Raw genomic sequence first — 13,474 nt, 5'->3', positions numbered from 1 at the left:
TTTTAGCGTAATTGACACAGATGGTTCAGTTTTCATTAATACCAAAATGCACAGAGGCCAGAATAGTTGTTTTTTGCAACCTAATGTGTGAGTACATCCATATGATTGTGCCCTAGTTTTTAAATGGTTTGTGGAGCCTGATAGACTATGTCTATATGTTTATGTTTGTTTTTTTCACAGAAACTGTTATCCCTATGTTGGTCATGTACAACAGATGTTTTGATTGAAATACAATGTCCTGAGGAAGGCTCGACAGGAACCGAAATGTTGACATAAGGCATTTGTTAACTTGGATATTTATCGATAATGTAGCATTAATCAGCCCGAATAAAAATGATTTCATTCAAAGAATTGACTTTGGAGAGTGCTCTTATTCATTGACAGTGAAAGAACATATTTGATTCACTATTCCTAGATTTGAGGTGCAACATGGTATGTGACAGCATTGTTTAAATAGAAATCACAGGGGCTCTGCACTCACCATAATAACTAACAATAATAATAAACAGTTTGGTTTTGGTTCATGAATTGATCAATGCGTTTAAGCTTGCAGCACCCGTCAAGGGACCCCACCTTACTGCAAGTCCCTACTCTATTGCTCAGAATTATAACATGGAAATAAATATCACATTAGTGTTAAACTCAAGGTATGCTATTAGGTTTAAAGCTCACAACAACACCAGTTGCAAAGCACCTAGGAAAACAGCTGACATAAGCTAGATTAAACAGGTTAAAAAGGGTGCATGAGAAAATGTGATTACAAAAAGATTAATTACAGTAAGGTGGGGTCCCTTCAAAGCAATTCATTTAGAAGATATCTTTATCCATCATGATATTAAAATCCGACATGAAGAATAGAAGCTGGGTTATGTGAACCTCAAATTTTACTTCAACGTTTCAATCGTTAGATTTTCATCAGGAAGTATAAAATGTACAATACAAACACTTATCTATATAACACCACGAGTGCACAAACCGCATCTGTGAGAGGCATGGTCTGACGTCATCGCAGCGCACAGTCTGGCGGGTGCGACGTCTGACGTGCTCATCACTATGGCAACAAAGTAAACAGTGAAGCGAGTGAACATCGATCACCAAGAGACAGATACATGGAAATAATAATAAAGACTTACAAAACATAAATGCAAAGGACACCATAACCACAATATTATTAATGAAAACACACTGCACCAAAAAAGAAAAGAGACAATATAGCCATACATCAGAAAAAAGAATCACCTATGGAAATAGGTATAACTAAAATAATCACTCCCGAAGCATATCACAAAAGGACCGTTAATTGTAGCAAGATAAGGACAGGGTCTCATTGAGACCAAAGGGTTATACAGTATTGAGTAGGTGTATCCACCTGGACTCCATCTGCAAAAGCAATCTGGATCTATCACTGCCTCTGGTACTCTCTGGGACGTGATCTATCATTTTATATCTGATCGTCGACGAGTTATGCCTGTGATCTTTAAAATGTCGAGATACAAGTTGCTCGTTATCCTTGCCACCAAAAGCTGGTCGGATTGCCGACCTATGTAATGCCATCCTTTCACGAAATTGGCGGGTGGTTTTACCAACATATAGTAAACTGCAGGGGCACCTGATACAATAAACGACATACTGACTAGTACAGGTCAGTATATGGTTAATTTTGTATCGGCGTCCCGTGTGGGGGTGCAAAAAGCTGTCACCTGTTTCTAAGTAAGTGCACGTCGTGCAGCCTAGGCACTTATAGTAGGCAGGTTTCTTGGACAAAAAGTGGGTCCTGGTCACATTACCAAAACCGATGATATCATTGTGAACAAGCCAATCACGGATGTTCTTACCGCGTTTGTAACAAGGTAGCAGTGTAGTATTTTTTAATGCTGGAAGATTGACCTCGGTTTTTCATGGGCCAAAACTATTTGGACCGTGTTCACAATGGAGCCGCTCCCTGCACTAAAACGGTTAACCCAAACCATCCTATCATTCAGTAGGACCCTGTCCTTATCTTGCTACAATTAACGGTCTTTTTGTGATATGCTTCGGGAGTGATTATTTTAGTTACACCTATTTCCATAGGTGATTCTTTTTTCTGATGTATGGCTATATTGTCTCTTTACTTTTCTTTTTTGCTGCAGTGTGTTTTCATTGATAATCTTGTTGTTATGGGTGTCCCTTGTATTTATGTATCTGTCTCTTGGTGATTGGTGTTCACTCGCTTCACTGTTTACTTTGCTGCCATAGTGATGAGCACGTCAGACGTCGCGCCTGCCAGACTGTGCGCTGCGATGACGTCAGACCATGCCTCTCACAGATGCGGTGTTGTGCACTCGTGGTGTTATATAGATAAGTGTTTGTATTGTACATTTTATACTTCCTGATGAGTACCGAGCCCATGCTGTGAATATATATATATATATATAAAAAATACACCGCAAAATTAACTTGTGTTCTATGAAGTGAGGGCGGAAGTAGCCCTATGGACAACTTTAACAACATGGACTAGATTGATATCAACTAAGAGCGGAAACTCCCGGAGGCCGCTATACGTAATGTAAGTTTCTAAAACACCATTTAAACTTAACATCTAATGACTATTTATACTAAATCTAGGTTAAATAACTTAGTTTATATACATATATATAGATTAAGAGCACTTGGGGCAATATTAACCACAGGAAGTGAGATCAAAGATGGCTGCCAATTAACCCCCATTAGTGGGGTATATATAGTCCCAAAATCCCTAATGGAGCTACACTACCCTTGAAGTAGTCCACACAACGGACGAAACGCGTTGGGTAGCTCCTCGCCTGTCCTATATGAACTTGCCTGAAAATTTTAAATAAGATAAGCATTTGGCACTTTGTCCTATTTTTGCATATATTGCACTTGGAAATACCTACTATATTTATTACTAGGATAATTTTTAAAACACTTGTGTAATTGATTCAGTATTTTTATGTCTCCTATATTCTATGTTTTAACTATGTTCTTAGTTTAAATAAAATCTTGTATATTTTGTGTATATAAAATATTCGCCTTTTCTATTTTTACGTTTTCAATCATGGAGGTCTATTAGCACTCAACCATATTATTGCACTGACACTTTATTTATTGAAGGCTAAACATATTTCTAAAAATACATATTTTTTTGTATATATAAATTATTTGCCTTTTTATTTAAAATAAGGTATACAAGCCATTTATATATGGATGTCCACCAACATTTAATTTGCACTATTGCACAGACACTTTATAAGATCTATTGTATATGCATATTAATTTATTCACTATTTAGCACTATTGTCACTTTTCACCAAGTCTATTTTTCTAATATCTTTTCACTTAATAGCAGATTACCACTGCTATTTCTATACCTCTTGTTTTAAGCTGACACCCAGAACCGATTGGTGTGCAACCAGTTATCAGTAAGGTTGTATATTTGTATAGATAGAATCCAGGTGGCGCTGATTGATCTTTCACATATATATATATATATATATATATATATATATATATATATACACACACCAGTACGGGTGGCACTCCCATGTAATGTAACAAACGTGTGGGTGCCTTCCGGAGAAGCTCCACTCCAGTGGGCTTCAATATACATACAGACCGGCGGCACTCGTCCAAAAACCACACAGACGGCAGGTCAAATGCGTTCAACGTTTCGATGTTAATACATCGTCATCAGGATGACGATGTATTAACATCGAAACATTGAACGCATTTGACCTGCCGTCTGTGTGGTTTTTGGACGAGTGCCGCCGGTCTGTATGTATGTATATATATATATATATATATATATATATATATATATTCCAAGGGTGAACCGGCACTCAAAAAATAATAGAGATATGTGCCAGGGTGCCTTCTGTAAGTGTCCAATATTCATGCAAAGAATCAGCGGCACTCCTGGACTGGTATCATAAGCAAAAAAAGGGTTTAATACATGCCAAACTGCCGACGTTTCAGAGCCAGACACGGCCCTTTTCTCAAGGCTGGCATAACAATATTAAATATATAAACAGCAGACATAAACACTGCTGAGTCTTACCTTTAAATAGCGGTGTGTTTCCTGTGTGCCGGCGCCGGCCAGGACAGGCAGGGGGAGGGGTTGGCGCGCACGCGGCGGCTCCTGTCCTCCATGGATGACATCACTCCAAAGCTTGTTGGTTGTCATAGAGACAAACCTCAAGCTTGGTATACTGTCTGTCTGGCCCGCGTCAGCTACAAGGAGAGACAAAGAAACATATTATGTTACATACATGCAATAAACTTACATATAAATATCAGTCGCTTAAGCTATTAACTATGAAAAATACATACAAACTAACTACATATAATATATACCATAGACTAGAACAGCTATAATGATAAACTACAGGTAAGTCATCCTAACCACACTTTAAGTGGTTACTCAATACAAAGTAGTGTCTGAGGCGTAACGGTTATCTTTACAAAAATACATTAAGAGACAGTTTCTCATTAAGTCCCGCAGGATGGATCGTATTTAATTTGTGTATCCAGGACGCTTCGAGACGCAGATGGGGATGTTTAAATGTTGATCCTGTCATCATATATTGACACGTGGTACATTTTGTACATTTGTAGCAATCTATAAATAAAGACAAAGGTAACATTATCCCTTGGAAACTTGAATACCAAACCAGTAGTCCAGTGATCCAGCGAGCCACACGGGCATTATGGCCCATAGTTTCAACTGATAAAGACTTACCTTGCTTCACAGGCAAACGACCGATGGCGTGCTTCAAAAGAGGCAGAAATATTAGGGACATGGTGGTCCATACGGATATAACTGGATTCGTGCATCCCAGTCAGGAAGGTCAAATTATACGGGCAAAAGCACCAGGTTGCTACAAATGTACAAAATGTACCACGTGTCAATATATGATGACAGGATCAACATTTAAACATCCCCATCGTGACCATATATATCATTTAAAACATGTCCTCACCTGTACTTCAACATACGTAGTTTATTTGATAATGTGCCCGTGTGGATATCATTATGTCGGTAAGACCATCAGGACAGTGAGAGAACGGATGGCTTTACACCGATCGGCCATTAAATCAGCCCTACTAAAAAAAGTGGCTGAGCAACCTGTGGCTAGACATTTTTTGCTAGCTGACCACCCTTTGTCTGCTTTGAAACATATTTTAATTGATCATGTCCCAACAACGTTAAGGGGAGGAAATAGAGGTGAAAAACTTCTGCGTCTCGAAGCGTCCTGGATACACAAATTAAATACGATCCATCCTGCGGGACTTAATGAGAAACTGTCTCTTAATGTATTTTTGTAAAGATAACCGTTACGCCTCAGACACTACTTTGTATTGAGTAACCACTTAAAGTGTGGTTAGGATGACTTACCTGTAGTTTATCATTATAGCTGTTCTAGTCTATGGTATATATTATATGTAGTTAGTTTGTATGTATTTTTCATAGTTAATAGCTTAAGCGACTGATATTTATATGTAAGTTTATTGCATGTATGTAACATAATATGTTTCTTTGTCTCTCCTTGTAGCTGACGCGGGCCAGACAGACAGTATACCAAGCTTGAGGTTTGTCTCTATGACAACCAACAAGCTTTGGAGTGATGTCATCCATGGAGGACAGGAGCCGCCGCGTGCGCGCCAACCCCTCCCCCTGCCTGTCCTGGCCGGCGCCGGCACACAGGAAACACACCGCTATTTAAAGGTAAGACTCAGCAGTGTTTATGTCTGCTGTTTATATATTTAATATTGTTATGCCAGCCTTGAGAAAAGGGCCGTGTCTGGCTCTGAAACGTCGGCAGTTTGGCATGTATTAAACCCTTTTTTTGCTTATGATACCAGTCCAGGAGTGCCGCTGATTCTTTGCATGAATATTGGACACTTACAGAAGGCACCCTGGCACATATCTCTATTATTTTTTGAGTGCCGGTTCACCCTTGGAATATATACATTTGGGATTGCAAGGTCCCGCTTGGAACAAGGCACCATTCAACTCTTTACTGGCAGTTACCTGTTTGGAGAGTAACATATACAGCATGGAACAAAACAGCTCTAATCTACAGAGTGGCGGGGAATATCCGGCTGGATTCTCAGGCATCACCTTACCTAAGGGAATATTACACAGCTTCACTGATACTGAAGCTGAACATATTTTGTTTAAAGAACACTGGCCTTCTACAGACCATAAAGACGATGCAAAAGACTATTATCACCAAATGTTAAAATTGAAAAAACGGGAAACAGAATATCTCCTGCACGGAATATCCCTTTCAGAATACTACAGGGATCAAATGATACCGCGGGGATTCCGTGTGAAAAACGCTCCCACCATAGGGAGGCAAAACCCTGATTTTTGTAGGAAATGGGTAGGAGTGGTTAATAAATGCAGCATGGACCTAATGCTGCTTGTCATTCATGAAGCAGGGCTTGAACTGGCCAAGACCAGGGATAAAATTGAAGCTCTAGCTACTAAATCTAAATCCAGCTTCGATAGTGAAAGCAGTGTGGAACTACTCCAAAAACTACAGAAACAGAGTGAGACATATCGCCATGAATTAATTAAATTCAAGCGTAACAAAAAGCTGGTGGTGTGCGCTGGTGTTCTCTTTGATGACGTCATCAGCAGGATCCGCGGCTGGGGAGATCGTCGAGGTGACAGACACATGGGTGAGTAATCTGCTATATATTGTACTGTTTTTTTCATTATCTGTATGTCTTGATAAAAGCATTAACTTGCTGAAACGTTGATAGCTATATTTGGCTCTGCCTAGTTTATTTATACAAGCTGCTTAAGTCCCACTGAGTGCCCTTCATCTGTTTTCTATACATTTAACCTTTGGTTGGTTGTGGCACCAGGGCTAATGACATTTATTTGGAGAGTGCCGGACTGTATAATTTATATATATACGTTTGCAGGATCAAACGTAATTGTAGTGAACAAGACATCTGTGAGGAACAACTCAAATTATATTCGGATAGGTTTAAGGAAAGGGGTTATCCTGACAACCTGTTGATTGACTCTAAGATAAGAGCAAAAAATAGGAATAGGTCTGAGTTATTAAAGTATAAAGAAAAGATAAAAAATAATGAAAATGAGGTCCTCTTTATCACTACATACAATAAAGAGGAAAAAAGGATACGTAAAACCCTGACTAAGCATTGGGATATCTTGAAAATGGACGTTGTACTGAATATAGTCCTACCAAATAGACCAAAATTTTTTTTTAAAAAGGCCAAGAATTTGAAAAGTATACTGGCCCCCAGTCAACTAAAGGTGAAAACACAAAGAAATTAGAATAACTGGGAGATTCAAAGAAAAGGCTTTTTTAAGTGTGGCCACTGTATTATTTGTAAATATATTCATCCGCAGAACAAATTTTTCATGAATTTTGATGATTCAAATTTTTTTCCAATTTATGAGTTTATGAACTGCATAACAACATGGGTGATTTATATGCTAGAGTGTCCGTGTGGACTGAAATATATTGGCAAAACGAAGCGACCCCTAAAAATGCGTATACAGGAACATGTACGTAGTATTAAAAATAAATTGGATAATCATAGTGTACCGAGGCATTTTAAACAGTTTCATAATTCTGAATTGAATGGTTTTAAATTTAAAGTAATAGAACACGTCAAGATGGGAGAACGAGATGGCAATTTAGATAATAAATTATCTAGACGTGAGATGTTTTGGATTTATTCTCTTAATACTATGGTTACCAATGGCCTGAACGATAATTACGAAATTGCCCCATTTTTAGATTAAGTTTTTGATGTTTTTAAGATTATCAGTACTATTTATTGTGGTTTCTTAAAGTTTATTTTATTCATTCCTCTTCTCTTTGTAATTTAGTCCTTGTTTTATTGTAGATCACTATCGACTTTATGATCCTTAGAGGCTTTTATTTTTCCATTTTATTTGTCCTTCTTATTAATACTTATGATGATCTGTTATTGGTTTTATATTCCTTCCTATATTCATATGCTCATTATTTATTTATTTTATACATTAAGTCCAGAAGTGATGGGATTTTTGCGATCATCTTGACTAATAATTGGCCTATATTAATATGTAGACTAATGCAAAATGGCGCCAGCCACCACTTGAGTGGTTATTAGAGAATGCGCTACAATAAAATGGCCGCCGCTATTAAGAAGCGGAGCCCGCCGGAGTTACACGCGGCTGCTGGAGCTGGGGGCATTGTGACCCTTTCTGCATATCTGGCACGCCGGTGAGCTCTGAGAGGGCGATCCGCTTCTAATAGGGGCCATCATAAGTATTTTAATGAGTCCCAGAACGGACTTTTGATTATCCACTTCCGGCTAAGTGGAACGCACTTCCGGTTCTTGGAACGCAATCCTAATTGCGGAATGGCGGTACACACGCCCACTAATTAAATGATTATTTAGGTTATATGGGTCTCTGCTATGATCTTCTTTTATCCTCCTGATGAAGTCCTATGAATTATGATTGGACGAAACGTGTTGAGGTTTTTGCTGTGATTTACTGCCCGGGGCACCTGTGATGTGATCATCTACAGATAAGCTTGGTTTATTTTTTACATTGTACGGGCATTTTACTTTACTTTGTTTTATGTGTGTATTAAAATTGTTTGTGTAATATACTACAGTATGGTCCTTTTTCTCTACCTTGATTGCATATACTGCTGAGACTGGCATATATAAGATTGGGTCTCCTTGCTTGGATGAGGAAGGAAAAATGCTGAACGACCAGTGATTCTCATATGCTGATATAATTGTGGATTATTCCACTGTTCAAGGTACCCCTCCGCCACACAGGTGATTGAAATTGGTGAAGGGTCCAAAAGGTCTATACGAAATTACACTAGGAGGTGCTCCTTTTCCACTTTTTGTTTTATAGGCTACAACTGCTTGAACTACAATTTTTTGGGAGACGGAGCTGCCACCCTGAAGATCTGGGGAGTGCTGCATCACTTATTTCTATATAAGACTCTAAGTGACATTATTAAGGACTAGCGCCATATACCACTATTTGCTGAATATATATATATTCTAAATAACCATGTATATATTTATATCCACCACTACCTGCATGCACAGGGTTTGGAATGCAGCCAGCACACCATTTAAAGTAAATAACACTGTTTAATGTACTATCATCGGGGTGAAAAGCCATCAAAAGACACTGGTAAAACAAGCAGTACTTAGCGTCATGAACCCCAAAACAACGAACTTAGATATCCAGTGTAAAGCGGTGCCCTCCAAAGACTACAGTAGAATGGTGTAGCCACAAGATAGAGTATCCAGCCGGCGGCACTCAAACAAATTAAACAAACAGCGGTGGGTAAACCAATGTTTCAATGCTCTATTTTGGCAAGTGAATACAAAACAAAATGTGCTTACATAAATACTAGCAGGGCCATCCATGCCTCCGCTCGCCGTCAACCTGGTCGCTAAAAAATTATGTCACTGGGAGGCGCCGTGCGGTGACAGAAGGACCACAACACGTGATGCACACACTATCAATGAGAGGAAAACAACTACATGGTTACCATAGTGATAGACTGAAAGGCATAATTGTGGTGATACAAATTAAGCACAAACATCAAGTAGCATATATAAATGTCAAGATACAAACAACAAATAAAACATCAATATGAAGTATAAGGTAAGTATAAACCAAAATATATACATATATGAAAAAAACAAGTATATAATTATGCATAAAAGGAAACAAACAAAATAAAAAATATAGTAATAAAAATATATAAATGAAAAAATGGATAAACATAATAAAAATAAAAAAATCTAAAGAAAATTAAAAGAATATGGGCAGTAAAGATTCAAGGTGAATAATACATAGCCTGCAAAAAAAAAAGCTAAATTTTTTTTATAAGAAGCCAGAGTATCAAGGTAAAATATCCAACGGAATTCAGCCTGGAGTAGCAACAAGGAACGGTCTCCACCTCGCGTAGGAGATGGTATATGCTCAATGATGCGGTACTGCACAGTTGCTAAACTATGCTTAGCTTCACAGAAGTGATGGGCGACAGACTTAACATCAGGTTCTAGTGACCAGCCTGTTGCCCGTCACTTCTGTGAAGCCTATGCATACTTGCCATAAAAATAATTTCATGGGAGATTATGAAAGCATCACCTATGAGCATGTGTTAAAGTGGGCGTGTACTGCTACATCTGAGAGATGTCATAAAATTAATTTACAAACAAATGTAAATGAGCCCCAAAGCAGGTAGTAAGATCTATTTGGTAATAAAAAATGCACTGATACTTTTCAGAAAATGCATGTAGCCATAGGGATCATTGTGCCTTATAACCAATGCAGGGAAATGTTACTAATGATGAAATTTGAAAGTATAGACACTGATTTTTTTTTGTATATAAGAGCTTCATAATGGGGGTAAGGTGCAATCAGTGAGATTGTTACACTCTTCAGGGAGATTGCTGCTATTTCAGTGAGTCTCCCTGACAATCGGGGAGAGTTGGGAAGTATGTCCCTACGCCCCTGCAAACTTGTGACTGTAAAATTGTTACCTTACATGTCTATTATGTGTGGTAAAATTATGATTTCTGATGTATAAAGTAGAATAATTAATTTGATTTAAAAATATATATATAATTAGGGTGAGACCTTCCAGATTCTGTAGATTTTTTCCTCTTTATTCCACAAGTATTTAATACAAATGAGCCTCGCAACCTGCACAGCGTTAAATACATCAGTTCTCCTCAGTGATTTGTCAGAATTATACAATTAGGCTGAAATTGTATTTGGTATGAAACTTGATTATGAAAGTATAAAGTTTAGTATTCAAAGTCCCTGTATGTACTGAAGATATATTTTTTCCTTCTCATTGCTATGCTTTAGATGTAATTCGGGAGAACTGTGCTTTGACAGGAGGACTGATCCGCAAAATTCTCAGTGCAATCAAGAGCACAGACTAACATCTTCTTCTACAAACACCAGAACTGTGTATAGTGCATCTCGAGGACTTGTAACTTATTTGCAGCTCAGCAGACCAATGGCGCTTAAAGTACGGACAGATAATTCTGGATTTAAGTTGCATAACTCTCATTCACCAAAGTCTAAAATGAATGATACTTTAACTTGCATGGACACTGATCCTAATTTGGTGGTATATGGTGTTCCATTTGGACAGACAAATCCATGCCCACAGAAACTCCACCAAATAGTGGATAAAGTACATATTCATGTCTACCTACCAAACAGCCAGCATACAGGCAATGATACCACAGACCATCAGTCTGAAGAAGCTGAGGCTAGTTCTAAAATTTCCTCCCTGAGCCTTCAAGAATGTTAAAATCTAGTATCAGCCTGAAGACAATAAAAGAGTTGTTACGTGGCCATGTACAGTATAGTGATCATTACAAAAAGTCATGCACTTTACATAATTCAAACATCTTGAGCTACTGACTAGTATAATACATATTGTCTTATTGTTATTAAATTATACATATGATGATTGTAAGATTTATATTCTATACAATAAGCAATAGCTTCATGGTCTTATCGTTTTTTTGTGAAAAGCGGAAGAACCGTGCATAATTTTGATATAATTATTTTCATACTGAGTCACATAAATATTTACTAGCAAACCTATTCTAACAATGCCAATACCTGTTGGCTATTTAACCTGTGCTGGTTGGTGGTCCCCACAGTCTATTGGACTATGGGTCTGATCCAGAGTTGTACGCAGTAGCACAGCCACTGAGTTTTTGTACGCAGAGTCTCAGCTATAATATGCAAAAGCTGCAGGAGAATCACTGCCGGCTCCCCTGATCCGATGCTGCTCCCGGAGAAGCAGCCATCGAATCCACTGCGTGACCATCGGACATCCGAGTAACCCTCAGGTTACTCAAGATGTCTGGGTAAATCACGCTGCTGGGGCCATCCCTTCCCCTCCTCCACAAGTCTGAAGCATATCAATCAGTTGAGAAAATAGACCAAGTATTTCTATGATGGGGCACTCACGTATTATTAAAGTTAAGGGATATATCATAAGTGACCCATGTTCTTTAATGAAACATAACTTTTAATGTATTCTTAAAATAAGATCAGCGAAATATCTAAACTTGTAAATTTTAAACCAGTACATACAATTATTATTTCAAAATATTTATTTGTGTTTTGGTTATTTTAATAAAATATGTGTTCGTGATTTAAAACTTCGTGTATCCACATTCCTGGATTCATATACAACCAGAAAGCTGCATTACAAACTATAGGGGGTATTCAATTTGGAGTGAAAAGTCTGGACTTTTCACTCCACATCGGAGGCTTGGCAGGGGATAAAGTATCGGGCGCGTGCCCGATACTTATTAAATTCCAGAAGCTTCTGAATCGGGACCGGGCGGAACGGTAAGTATAGGTAAAATCAGGGAATTTTCGGGAAATGTTACAGACACCCCCCTAAAGATGTACAGACATGGGGGATCACTATGGGTAGCCCCGTTTTGCCTGCTCAAGGAAGGCGGAGGTTTTATTAGCCGTGGCAGGTGCATAAATGCGGCTTTAGAAGAAGGGGTGAAGAATAACATTTAGATTATTTTTTTTTTAAATAACTATTTCCATCAAATTTGGGGTACATGAAAATGGGTGTAAGCATATTTTTAAGTCCCTTAAATGATTTTGAAACATTCTGCAAAAATGCACCTGCTGCATACTTTGGAATCCCTCTGGAATCTATTTTGCTACTGTAGGATTTTGTACCCCATATTTATTTATTTTTTACCCCAAAATTCAAGTACATTTTTTGGGGTGTCCCGATTTTTTTTTAAAACTTTTTTTGACACATTTAGGGGCTATTCCCAGGGGAGCAGGCTATTTTTTTTAAGTCTGCACCCCTAAACACCAATTCTGCACTTTTTTTCACCACCTATTGTGTAGAGAAAAGTTATCACCATTTTTTTACAGACTTTTCGCACCGGCGAAAAGTCTTTGAAATTGAATATGGGGATAATTAAAACAGCCGAAAATGACGTCATCGGCAATAAATTATAATGGGTTTTCGCCTCAAATTGAATATTGCCCTATGACTCTGGATACAGTCCAATATAGTTTATAGTGTCCTCTAATTCACACGGGACTGTCTGATACTGTGTCAAATATTGATCTAAAGAAAGCTACTGTATCTGTTTCAGTATATTCCGTGTTCAATTCGGTATTAAGATTAACCTCTGGTTATTCTGAGGATTCAAGGCTCCACATGAACTAACTACAATGAATGATGGTCTCCTCAATAGATCTCACATTAGCAGTATTTAACCATGTATGGTATTATGATCTGAATAGCCAACACTTTAGATTCCAAAATTGGAATAGTTCTCATACATTGTGTAATTTATTAGTATATGAATACTAGATTGCTCCTATTTACGGAGCCCAATAATCCAGCAATTAAATATTGCAGGAGCTGGCTATATTATATTCAGGGAG

At 38.0% G+C, this 13,474-nt stretch overlaps 1 long non-coding RNA gene across 1 annotated transcript in view; it reads right to left on the bottom strand.

Annotated features, from left to right (window-relative positions):
• The window catches only part of LOC148500935 (uncharacterized), a 59,926-nt gene that overhangs the window by 27,195 nt on the left and 19,257 nt on the right, over nucleotides 1-13,474 (bottom strand). Inside the window, exon 2 of the long non-coding RNA XR_015870101.1 lies at nucleotides 9,406-9,521. This is a non-coding gene — a long non-coding RNA (uncharacterized LOC148500935). The remainder of the gene's footprint in view (nucleotides 1-9,405; nucleotides 9,522-13,474) is intronic.

Source organism: Taudactylus pleione, unplaced genomic scaffold (genome assembly GCF_031769625.1).
Source record: "Taudactylus pleione unplaced genomic scaffold, aTauple2 ptg000539l, whole genome shotgun sequence".
In the NCBI taxonomy this organism is placed as follows: Eukaryota; Metazoa; Chordata; class Amphibia; order Anura; family Myobatrachidae; genus Taudactylus; species Taudactylus pleione.
This window is presented reverse-complemented; position numbering and strand designations above follow the sequence as displayed.